Source organism: Notothenia rossii (assembly GCF_949606895.1).
Source record: "Notothenia rossii genome assembly, chromosome: 2".
Taxonomy (NCBI): domain Eukaryota; kingdom Metazoa; phylum Chordata; class Actinopteri; order Perciformes; family Nototheniidae; genus Notothenia; species Notothenia rossii.
In genome coordinates, this window is record NC_136904.1 from 6,491,784 (window position 1) to 6,502,174 (window position 10,391).

Genomic DNA, 10,391 nt, shown 5'->3' on the forward strand with positions numbered 1-10,391 from the left:
TTCCTCACTGGATTATAAAATGCTCGAATCTTATTGTACAGGACATTATGCAGATTTAAATCACCTGAAGATGAAAATGTAGATTCAGCAATATGTACCATTTTAATCAAGGGAGCCTATTGACCGAAGCTTCGCAGCTGTAGCTAGGCGCTGCTAATGAAAACTCAAGAGCTCAATTTGTTGGTTTTTCTTTTTTATTAAGAATTGACCAAGCATATCTTCCTCTTCGAAATCCCAGTTGTACTTCGCTAACACGCAGTGCCTGGGAGGGTGCATTTGATGGTTCCCACCCTTAACACATTTATGGACTAGGTCATGTTAGACAAGCAATCCAGTGGTTAGTTTTAGGGTAAACTCCATTGTTTTTATTTTTATTTATTCACTTTAAGAGAAAGGGATTTCAGAAACAAGTCTCACAAGTTTGGCTCGAGGTAAAATTAACAAAAGCTAACTGTTGTTAGACTATAATAACATCCATCATTATGGTTTATTAATAGTTATCACTTCACTTCCTCCTCCAGCACCTTGACACAGCAGGAACCTACGCCAGGATCCTGTTTGTGGACTTCAGCTCTGCCTTCAACACAACCCTCTGGCTGGAGGCTGCGCTCCATCAGGACCAAAACCTCTCTCCATCAGGACCAGAACCTCTCTCCATCAGGACCAGAACCTCTCTCCATCAGGACAAGAACCTCTCCATCAGGACCAACACCTCTCTCCATCAGGACCAACACCTCTCTCCATCAGGACCAGAACCTCTCTCCATCAGGACCAGAACCTCTCTCCATCAGGACAAGAACCTCTCCATCAGGACCAACACCTCTCTCCATCAGGACCAACACCTCTCTCCATCAGGACCAGAACCTCTCTCCATCAGGACCAGAACCTCTCTCCATCAGGACCAACACCTCTCTCCATCAGGACCAGAACCTCTCTCCATCAGGACCAACACCTCTCTCCATCAGGACCAACACCTCTCTCCATCAGGACCAAAACCTCTCCATCAGGACCAACACCTCTCTCCATCAGGACCAAAACCTCTCCATCAGGACCAGAACCTCTCTCCATCAGGACCAACACCTCTCTCCATCAGGACCAGAACCTCTCTCCATCAGGACCAACACCTCTCTCCATCAGGACCAATACCTCTCCATCAGGACCAACACCTCTCTCCATCAGGACCAGAACCTCTCTCCATCAGGACCAGAACCTCTCTCCATCAGGACCAACACCTCTCTCCATCAGGACCAATACCTCTCCATCAGGACCAACACCTCTCTCCATCAGGACCAATACCTCTCTCCATCAGGAACAACACCTCTCTCCATCAGGACCAGAACTTCTCTCCATCAGGACCAGAATTTCTCTCCATCAGGACCAACACCTCTCTCCATCAGGACCAACACCTCTCTCCATCAGGACCAACACCTCTCTCCATCAGGACCAAAACCTCTCTCCATCAGGACCAGAACCTCTCCATCAGGACCAACACCTCTCTCCATCAGGACCAGAACCTCTCTCCATCAGGACCAGAACCTCTCTCCATCAGGACAAGAACCTCTCCATCAGGACCAACACCTCTCTCCATCAGGACCAACACCTCTCTCCATCAGGACCAGAACCTCTCTCCATCAGGACCAACACCTCTCTCCATCAGGACCAGAACCTCTCTCCATCAGGACCAACACCTCTCTCCATCAGGACCAACACCTCTCTCCATCAGGACCAAAACCTCTCCATCAGGACCAACACCTCTCTCCATCAGGACCAAAACCTCTCCATCAGGACCAGAACCTCTCTCCATCAGGACCAACACCTCTCTCCATCAGGACCAGAACCTCTCTCCATCAGGACCAACACCTCTCTCCATCAGGACCAATACCTCTCCATCAGGACCAACACCTCTCTCCATCAGGACCAGAACCTCTCTCCATCAGGACCAGAACCTCTCTCCATCAGGACCAGAACCTCTCTCCATCAGGAGCAATACCTCTCTCCATCAGGAACAACACCTCTCTCCATCAGGACCAGAACTTCTCTCCATCAGGACCAACACCTCTCTCCATCAGGACCAGAACCTCTCTCCATCAGGACCAACACCTCTCTCCATCAGGACCAGAACCTCTCTCCATCAGGACCAACACCTCTCTCCATCAGGACCAAAACCTCTCTCCATCAGGACCAACACCTCTCTCCATCAGGACCAGAACCTCTCTCCATCAGGACCAACATCTCTCTCCATCAGGACCAGAACCTCTCTCCATCAGGACCAATACCTCTCTCCATCAGGACCAACACCTCTCTCCATCAGGACCAGAACCTCTCTCCATCAGGACCAATACCTCTCTCCATCAGGACCAAAACCTCTCTCCATCAGGACCAACACCTCTCTCCATCAGGACCAACACCTCTCTCCATCAGGACCAGAACCTCTCTCCATCAGGACCAACATCTCTCTCCATCAGGACCAGAACCTCTCTCCATCAGGACCAATACCTCTCTCCATCAGGACCAACACCTCTCTCCATCAGGACCAGAACCTCTCTCCATCAGGACCAATACCTCTCTCCATCAGGACCAGAACCTCTCTCCATCAGGACCAACATCTCTCTCCATCAGGAACAACACCTCTCTCCATCAGGACCAAAACCTCTCCATCAGGACCAACATCTCTCTCCATCAGGACCAATACCTCTCTCCATCAGGAACAACACCTCTCTCCATCAGGACCAGAACCTCTCTCCATCAGGACCAGAACCTCTCTCCATCAGGAACAACACCTCTCTCCATCAGGACCAGAACCTCTCTCCATCAGGACCAATACCTCTCTCCATCAGGAACAACACCTCTCTCCATCAGGACCAGAACCTCTCTCCATCAGGACCAATACCTCTCTCCATCAGGACCAGAACCTCTCTCCATCAGGACCAGAACCTCTCTCCATCAGGACCAACACCTCTCTCCATCAGGACCAACACCTCTCTCCATCAGGACCAGATCCTCTCTCCATCAGGACCAACACCTCTCTCCATCAGGACCAGAACCTCTCTCCATCAGGAACAACACCTCTCTCCATCAGGACCAGAACCTCTCTCCATCAGGACCAACACCTCTCTCCATCAGGACCAGAACCTCTCTCCATCAGGACCAACACCTCTCTCCATCAGGACCAGAACCTCTCTCCATCAGGACCAAAACCTCTCCATCAGGACCAGAACCTCTCTCCATCAGGACCAACACCTCTCTCCATCAGGACCAACACCTCTCTCCATCAGGACCAAAACCTCTCCATCAGGACCAACACCTCTCTCCATCAGGACCAACACCTCTCTCCATCAGGACCAACACCTCTCTCCATCAGGACCAGAACCTCTCTCCATCAGGACCAACACCTCTCTCCATCAGGACCAACACCTCTCTCCATCAGGACCAATACCTCTCTCCATCAGGACCAACACCTCTCTCCATCAGGACCAACACCTCTCTCCATCAGGACCAACATCTCTCTCCATCAGGACCAACACCTCTCTCCATCAGGACCAACACCTCTCTCCATCAGGACCAACACCTCTCTCCATCAGGACCAAAACCTCTCTCCATCAGGACCAACACCTCTCTCCATCAGGACCAGAACCTCTCTCCATCAGGACCAACACCTCTCTCCATCAGGACCAAAACCTCTCTCCATCAGGACCAACACCTCTCTCCATCAGGACCAACACCTCTCTCCATCAGGACCAACACCTCTCTCCATCAGGACCAGAACCTCTCTCCATCAGGACCAATACCTCTCTCCATCAGGACCAACACCTCTCTCCATCAGGACCAACACCTCTCTCCATCAGGACCAACACCTCTCTCCATCAGGACCAAAACCTCTCGCCACCTCAACAAGGCCCGCCCCCCTTACTGACAATTTACCTCAGCCACAACTCAGACTCTATGCATTACATAATGGAGATCACAGGATGGTAAATAATGCAATGTTTAAATATAGCTTACTGCAAATATCGTATATTCTATAATTTATTGCATTATATTTTGATGTAAATTACTGCTTTATTTTATTTCTATCTTACTATATTTTTATTACAGTGTTCTTAATATAGTTCGCTCTCTGTGTACTTTAACATTTGTTCTATTTGTATGTACGACACCTAGTCAAATTCCCCGTACGTGTGAACCTACCTGGCAATAAACCTGTTTCTGATTCTGATCTTTTTGTCCTCTAGGTTGCACTGCCACGTCTACAGTAGTGCAGAATGCACAGAGGAAACATGATTGGGCCTCAACTTTTTTGCAGCCAATATACATTCTCCTACAAACTTGGGATAGGAGTGTGAGTGAACAAGTTATCCATTGGTTGGAACTAGGATGCCAGAATTAGTCTATATTTTGGTTGAAACTAAGCCAGGAAAAAAAAAGAAAAACATAAATAATAATAAAAAAATATATAAATAAAATCGAATTTTAAAAATAATTTTTGATTATGGAGACTGTAACGAATATTCGAAAAATCGAATAATCGCTGGCATCCCTAGTGGAACCTACATCCCCATTGTTAGACGTACTAAATCCTGCACACTGCTCCTTCAAATTGACAATGTGAACATATGTCGCCATTTTGCAATTTTCTGTTATTTTCAGTTGAGAATGTTTCAAAGTAATCTTAAAAAATTCAACTTACTTTTTGTTTCTACTGTCTATATGTAAGTATGATGTTTAAATATTAAATGCTGTATTCATTAGTTGTACTATAATTCTACAAATATTTTAATATTTTAAGTTTTCGGAGTAATTGTTTACAGAAAATGTTGTGATGTCATTTTGTTGAACCTGTTTGATTGGAAAAAGCTGTAAAATAACAGTATTCTAGCTGTAGAACTTTAGGTTTTGTATTTATGTTAGTGTTTGATCATAGAAATCTAATATAAAAAAATGTAAAAAACAGTTTTTCTCATCAGAACTTTATTTAAGGTATTTTAATGTAACATTTTAAGACGATGGATTTTGAAAAGAGAGGAAAGTTTCCTCTAAAATCTTTAGGGACAATATATGTATACTAATTGCTTTTGCACTTTATTTCAGTTAAAGTATTTTTACTTTAATTTTATGGTTTTTGTTTGGCAGCCGCTGCTGCCAGTCATTTGACCATTTTTGTACGGGTTTTTTGCCCGTAGAAGTTTTAGTGCTGTACTTTTATTAAAGGTTATTGAGTGTAAAAAGAGAGGCTAAGTCTGTAAAATTAGAGTATTTGCCCGTAGAAGTATTAGTGCTGTACTTTTATTAAAGGTTGTTGACTGTAAAAAGAGAGGCTAAATATGTAAAATTTGAGTATTTGCCCGTAGAAGTATTAGTGCTGTACTTTTATTAAAGGTTATTGACTGTAAAAAGAGCAAATACATCTGTAAAATTACAGTGTTTTCACGTAGAAGTTTTAGTGCTGTACTTTTATTAAAGATTATTGACTGTAAAAAGAGAGGATGAATCTGTAAAATTACAGTGTTTTCCTGTAAAATCTTTAGGGACAATTCCCGTAAATTAATGGCTTATTCACTTTATTTCAGTTAAAGTATTTTACTTTAATTTAAGGGTTTTGGTTTGGCAGCCGCTGCTGCCAGTACTTTGACCGAGTTTTTTTTTTACAGTGAGATTTTCCACCAGAAACAACAACAAATCACCTGTTTTTCGCTCATATTGTTGATGTAGTCCGGTATATGATCGCTAGAAAGACCGCCGTCACCAGACAGACAGGGGCTGTTATTTGCTGTGCTCCATTTAGATTGACTAAGTAGCGCCCCCTATTGCTGTGGAAATAACTCGGGACATCTGTGAGAAAATCCTGAGCAGAACCACGGCAGAATATTCCTGCCAAAAGTCAAGTGATATCTTTCTTTTTTACTCATAGAAAAATGTAATGTGTTTGTTTCGAGAGATATTATTTCATTTGCAAAACAAAATGCATTAGTTTGATGGTGCTTTGTATTTGCAAACCACACTGCTTTTGAAAGTGAATCAAAGGGCATTTGTAAAACATGTTTAGTTTGTTTGTCAGGGTTCCCGCGGGGTCTTGAAAAGTCTTAAAAAGTCTTAAATTTGGTAATCTGAATTTAAGGCCTTAAAAAGGTCTTAAATATGGCCAAAAAAATAAGAAAGGTCTTAAATATGATTTAGAAGGTCTTAAAAATGATGGGATTTGAAAGGTACTTCTGTGTTGCGATCGCGTCTAAAATGTGTTTTGGGAGAAATATCCGGGCTGCAAAGTAACCAGTACGGTAATAGCCTTTCAGTTACCCCCAACAATTTCTATTGAAATAAATCAACATGGAACCAGTAATCACTGACTTTGTTTCCCCCGGCCCCTTATCGGAGAACACCCAGCTAGTAACCTAGCAACCAAGCTTCAGCTAGCGGCAGTCAGAAACTCATGTATCTTCGAATCTACTTACAAATAAATATGGGGAAGTGTCAGTTCAACCGTATTTGGCTGGAAAACATCAAATTTAGTGCTTGGTTGAAACCAGTGGAGGGGAACGTGTTTGAAGCCCGCTGCACCTATTTTAAACAAAATTAGCGTGTGTTTTGCTAGTGCAGGGTTAGCTAGTGCAGCAGCTCCCGCAACAACATCGGGGGACCTCCGGCGACGTTTGGGTCTACGTCAACCCTAAAAGCAGAGGTGATGCTAAATACAGTAGTTAAACACCAATCATACAACGGCAACAATGAAAGATTGTAGCCAAGGCAGCAGAGCTCTGAATATAGCTATTGTTACTCTCTCTCTCTCTCACACACACACACCTTTGAAGCGCGCACACGCACACACACACACACACACACACACACACACACACACACACACACACACACACACACACACACACACACACACACAAGCTGCTCGATTATGGCAAAAATCATAATCATGATTATATTTGGTCAATAATTAAAATAATTTGAACAGTATCTTTTTAACTGTTGATTACCCTGAATGTATAATTCAACGGAAAAACCAATACTGAATTAAATAACTTGCATATTGTTGTGGATATTTTAAACTCATCAATACTGTAAAGATGTACAATGAGAGTAATCAATGATAAACTGGTGAAAGCAGGCAGCGTTGTCTTCTGGTTATTTATTTGAAGCTTCAAAGGTAGATGTCTCACAGAGTACAGAGTAGTCTGCAGGAGTGTGCGCAATAGTCACAAAATAGCAAAGCTTATATACAAGATAGGGCGGGCAGACAAAGTTTTGTGTAGCATGGCGGAACGCCTCAGAAATCCACTTTCACACGGTCTCATATCGCTATTTGTACACCTGTGTCCTTGAGCCATAGAAAGTACAACAGTCATCAAAATATGGAAGTTCAAACTTAGGGTGAAAAGGAGTAGTTTCAACATAGTCTGCCAAATCAGCCCTGTGGCCTTGAAGCGCTTGAGAATAATAAACCTCATTAGAGTATGCAGAGGAAACAGCAAAGATGAAGAAATGGTACAGTCGTGTTAGACAATGCTTTCAGAAGCATTTGGTTTTAGCATATAAGGTAACAAGAAATTGCCACTACATTCCCCCCCTTTTGATCATATTTGATCAATCAAGAAAATAAAACAAATGACAGGATAGACTGATATAACAAATCAATGAATACACTCCATCGCTGGTTTAAGTAAACACATCATAAACATATCATGGAAAGTGGCGGTTTTTGTGGAGGACAGACTCCGTATGTAGAAAGCAAAAGAATACTGAAAAGAGGGAATGGCAATTTTACACACAATTTTACAGTTCGGTGTCCTACTCTTCAGTGTCGGAATCAGTGGGGGCTGAACCTGGGTTGGTCGTAACATTGTCAATGGTTTGAGGTAGAGCGGTGTATTGTACGAATGCAGAGGAGATCATACTAGAAAACAATTTCTCCATGAGGGGAACTACACAGCATGTACAACAGAGGAGCAAAGCTATGATGGTGAGGAGTGGCGGAACTATTCTGGCCAGCCAACCTTCCCACCCTCCCGATGTGAGCCAGGACCACCAGTCCCAGCCTACAGGGTCGTAGTCCACATCGTCAGCCTTCATGTCTGCCAGAAGTGCGTTAAGGTGTTTTATGGTGCGAGTCATGTTCTCTGATATGTCTGGAATGTATGTGCAACAAGTCTCCAATAACGTGACATAGGCCCCCCCTTGAGGCAAACAGGATATCTAGAGCAAATTGATGTTGCATTAGCATATTTCTAGTTGCTACCATAAACGGATTCAGCGCCTGAAAACCTTGAGTAACTTCGAAAGTGAGGTTTTCCAATCGTGTGTGTATTTTGTCTATATTATGAGCGTTATTCACGGAGCCCCACCAGGGGAACGCCCGCTGAAACCCTTCTCGCCCTGAGATGTCATTGAAGCCCTCTTAGCCCTAAGGTGGTCGGGATGTCTGAATTCTGGATAGTGGTGTCTAGTCTGACTGAGCCCGTGCCTTCATGACCATATCAATTAAACCCCACACCATGACGGCACAGACGAGGAACCAGAGGCATATGAAAAAGCACAGCTGGTCGTCGCCCATGAGTATTGTGTGTGGTACTAGGGTGTATGTGCTGCGTGTGTGGTGCTGGTGGTGACTTGGCACGTCACTTGTCGTCGTCTGTTTCTACTGGACCGGCTAGACTGGGGCGGAGATGATGGCTTTGCAGTGGCTGGCGTGGACCCACGTGGCTCTCTCGGCGACCTTGACCGCTGTCTGGGTGACGAGAAGCACCTGGTAGGGACCTTGCCAACGGCTGGATCTCCAGCTCTTTCTCCGGAAGTCCTTGACCAGCACGAAGTCGCCTGGTTGGATACGGTGGAGTGGACCAGTAGCAGGGGTAGGTAGAGCTGCCGCTACCTGGCGTCTGATATCTGCTAAATTGGATGACAGTTTAACACAATATGACAACATAGCATCCTCACATAAAGTTGTGGAGGGGAGAGGACATCCTGGCGCCTTGATCCCAATCTGTGGGGGAGCTGCAAAAAGGATCTCAAACGGGCTGAGTTGACTCCGTGTTCGTTTCCGCATCCTCATGTACATCAGCACAATGGGCAGGGCTTGTGTCCAGGATAAACCTGTGTCTGCGCAGCATTTTGCTAGCTTGTTTTTGATTGTACCGTTCTCTCTTTCCACCGCACCACCACTCTGTGGATGGTAAGCACAATGCTTTCTAATGTCCATGCCAAGGTATTCTCCTATCTGTGCAATGGCCTCATTAGCAAAATGTGAAACATTGTTGCTAGAGATCTTGCTTGGTATCCCCCATCTAGGAATAATTTCCCTTAGTAAAGCTTAAGCCACAGCATTTGCTGTCTACGCGTTTACCGGAAATGCTTCAACCCATTTGGACCACATGTCAACCATTACAAGACAGTGTTTCTTACCCTCGGACTAAGTTTGATGAAATCCAGCATTAGGTGCTCAAATGGTCTAGTTGGGGGTGGGTGTGCACCTGTTCCTGTAACCTTTACCGGTCTACCAGAATTTTGCGTAATGCAAATTAAGCATGCTTCACAATGCTTTTGAGCTGTTACTGTGAATCCCCTTGTGAACCAATGTTGATTGATAGCCTCTAACATCCCCCCGTTTGACACATGATCCAACCCATGTGTCAATTTAGCAAAATGTGAGAAAAAATGCCTCGGGAGACATGGATTGGAATTTGGACCAACCCAGATGCTGGAGGCGGGGTCAAAGGTAGCACCAGCAGTTTTCCACTGTGCTTTTTCTGTTGGTGGAGCTAACTGCTGCATGGCAGTTAGTGACGACATATTGTCAGTGATGGAGGAAACAGGGATGTTAACAAACGAGTGTGCGTGTGGTGCGAGAGGAATCAGGGCGGCTGCCTTTGCAGCTGAGTCAGCAGCAGCATTTCCTAATGAAACGGGGTCGGTGTTGCTGGTGTGTGCAGCACATTTACATACTGCAACCTCAGACGGGAGCAGAATGGCGTCCAATAAGCCTGCAACTAGGACATGGTTAAGCACTGGCTTACCGTCAGATTTCAGGAATTGTCTACACTTCCAGATAGCCCCAAAATCGTGTACTACCCCGAAGGTATAACGTGAGTCAGTGTAGATATTTACAGATTTGCCTTTTGCAAAAGTGCAGGCCTCAGTGAGTGCTACGAGCTCTGCTGCTTGTGCTGAGAGGTGGCATGGGAGCGGTCCGGAACAGAGGACAGCAGAATCTGAAACAACATAGAAACCCACCCGATTAGTGCCCACAGGGTCGCGAGAGGCGGACCCATCAACATACAGAACAAGGTCAGGGTTGGTCAGGGGTACATCTTTTAAGTCAGGTCTGGGAGTACATACAATAAGAAGCTTGGCAACACAGTCGTGTTCGTCACCGTCTTCTGGGAGAGGCA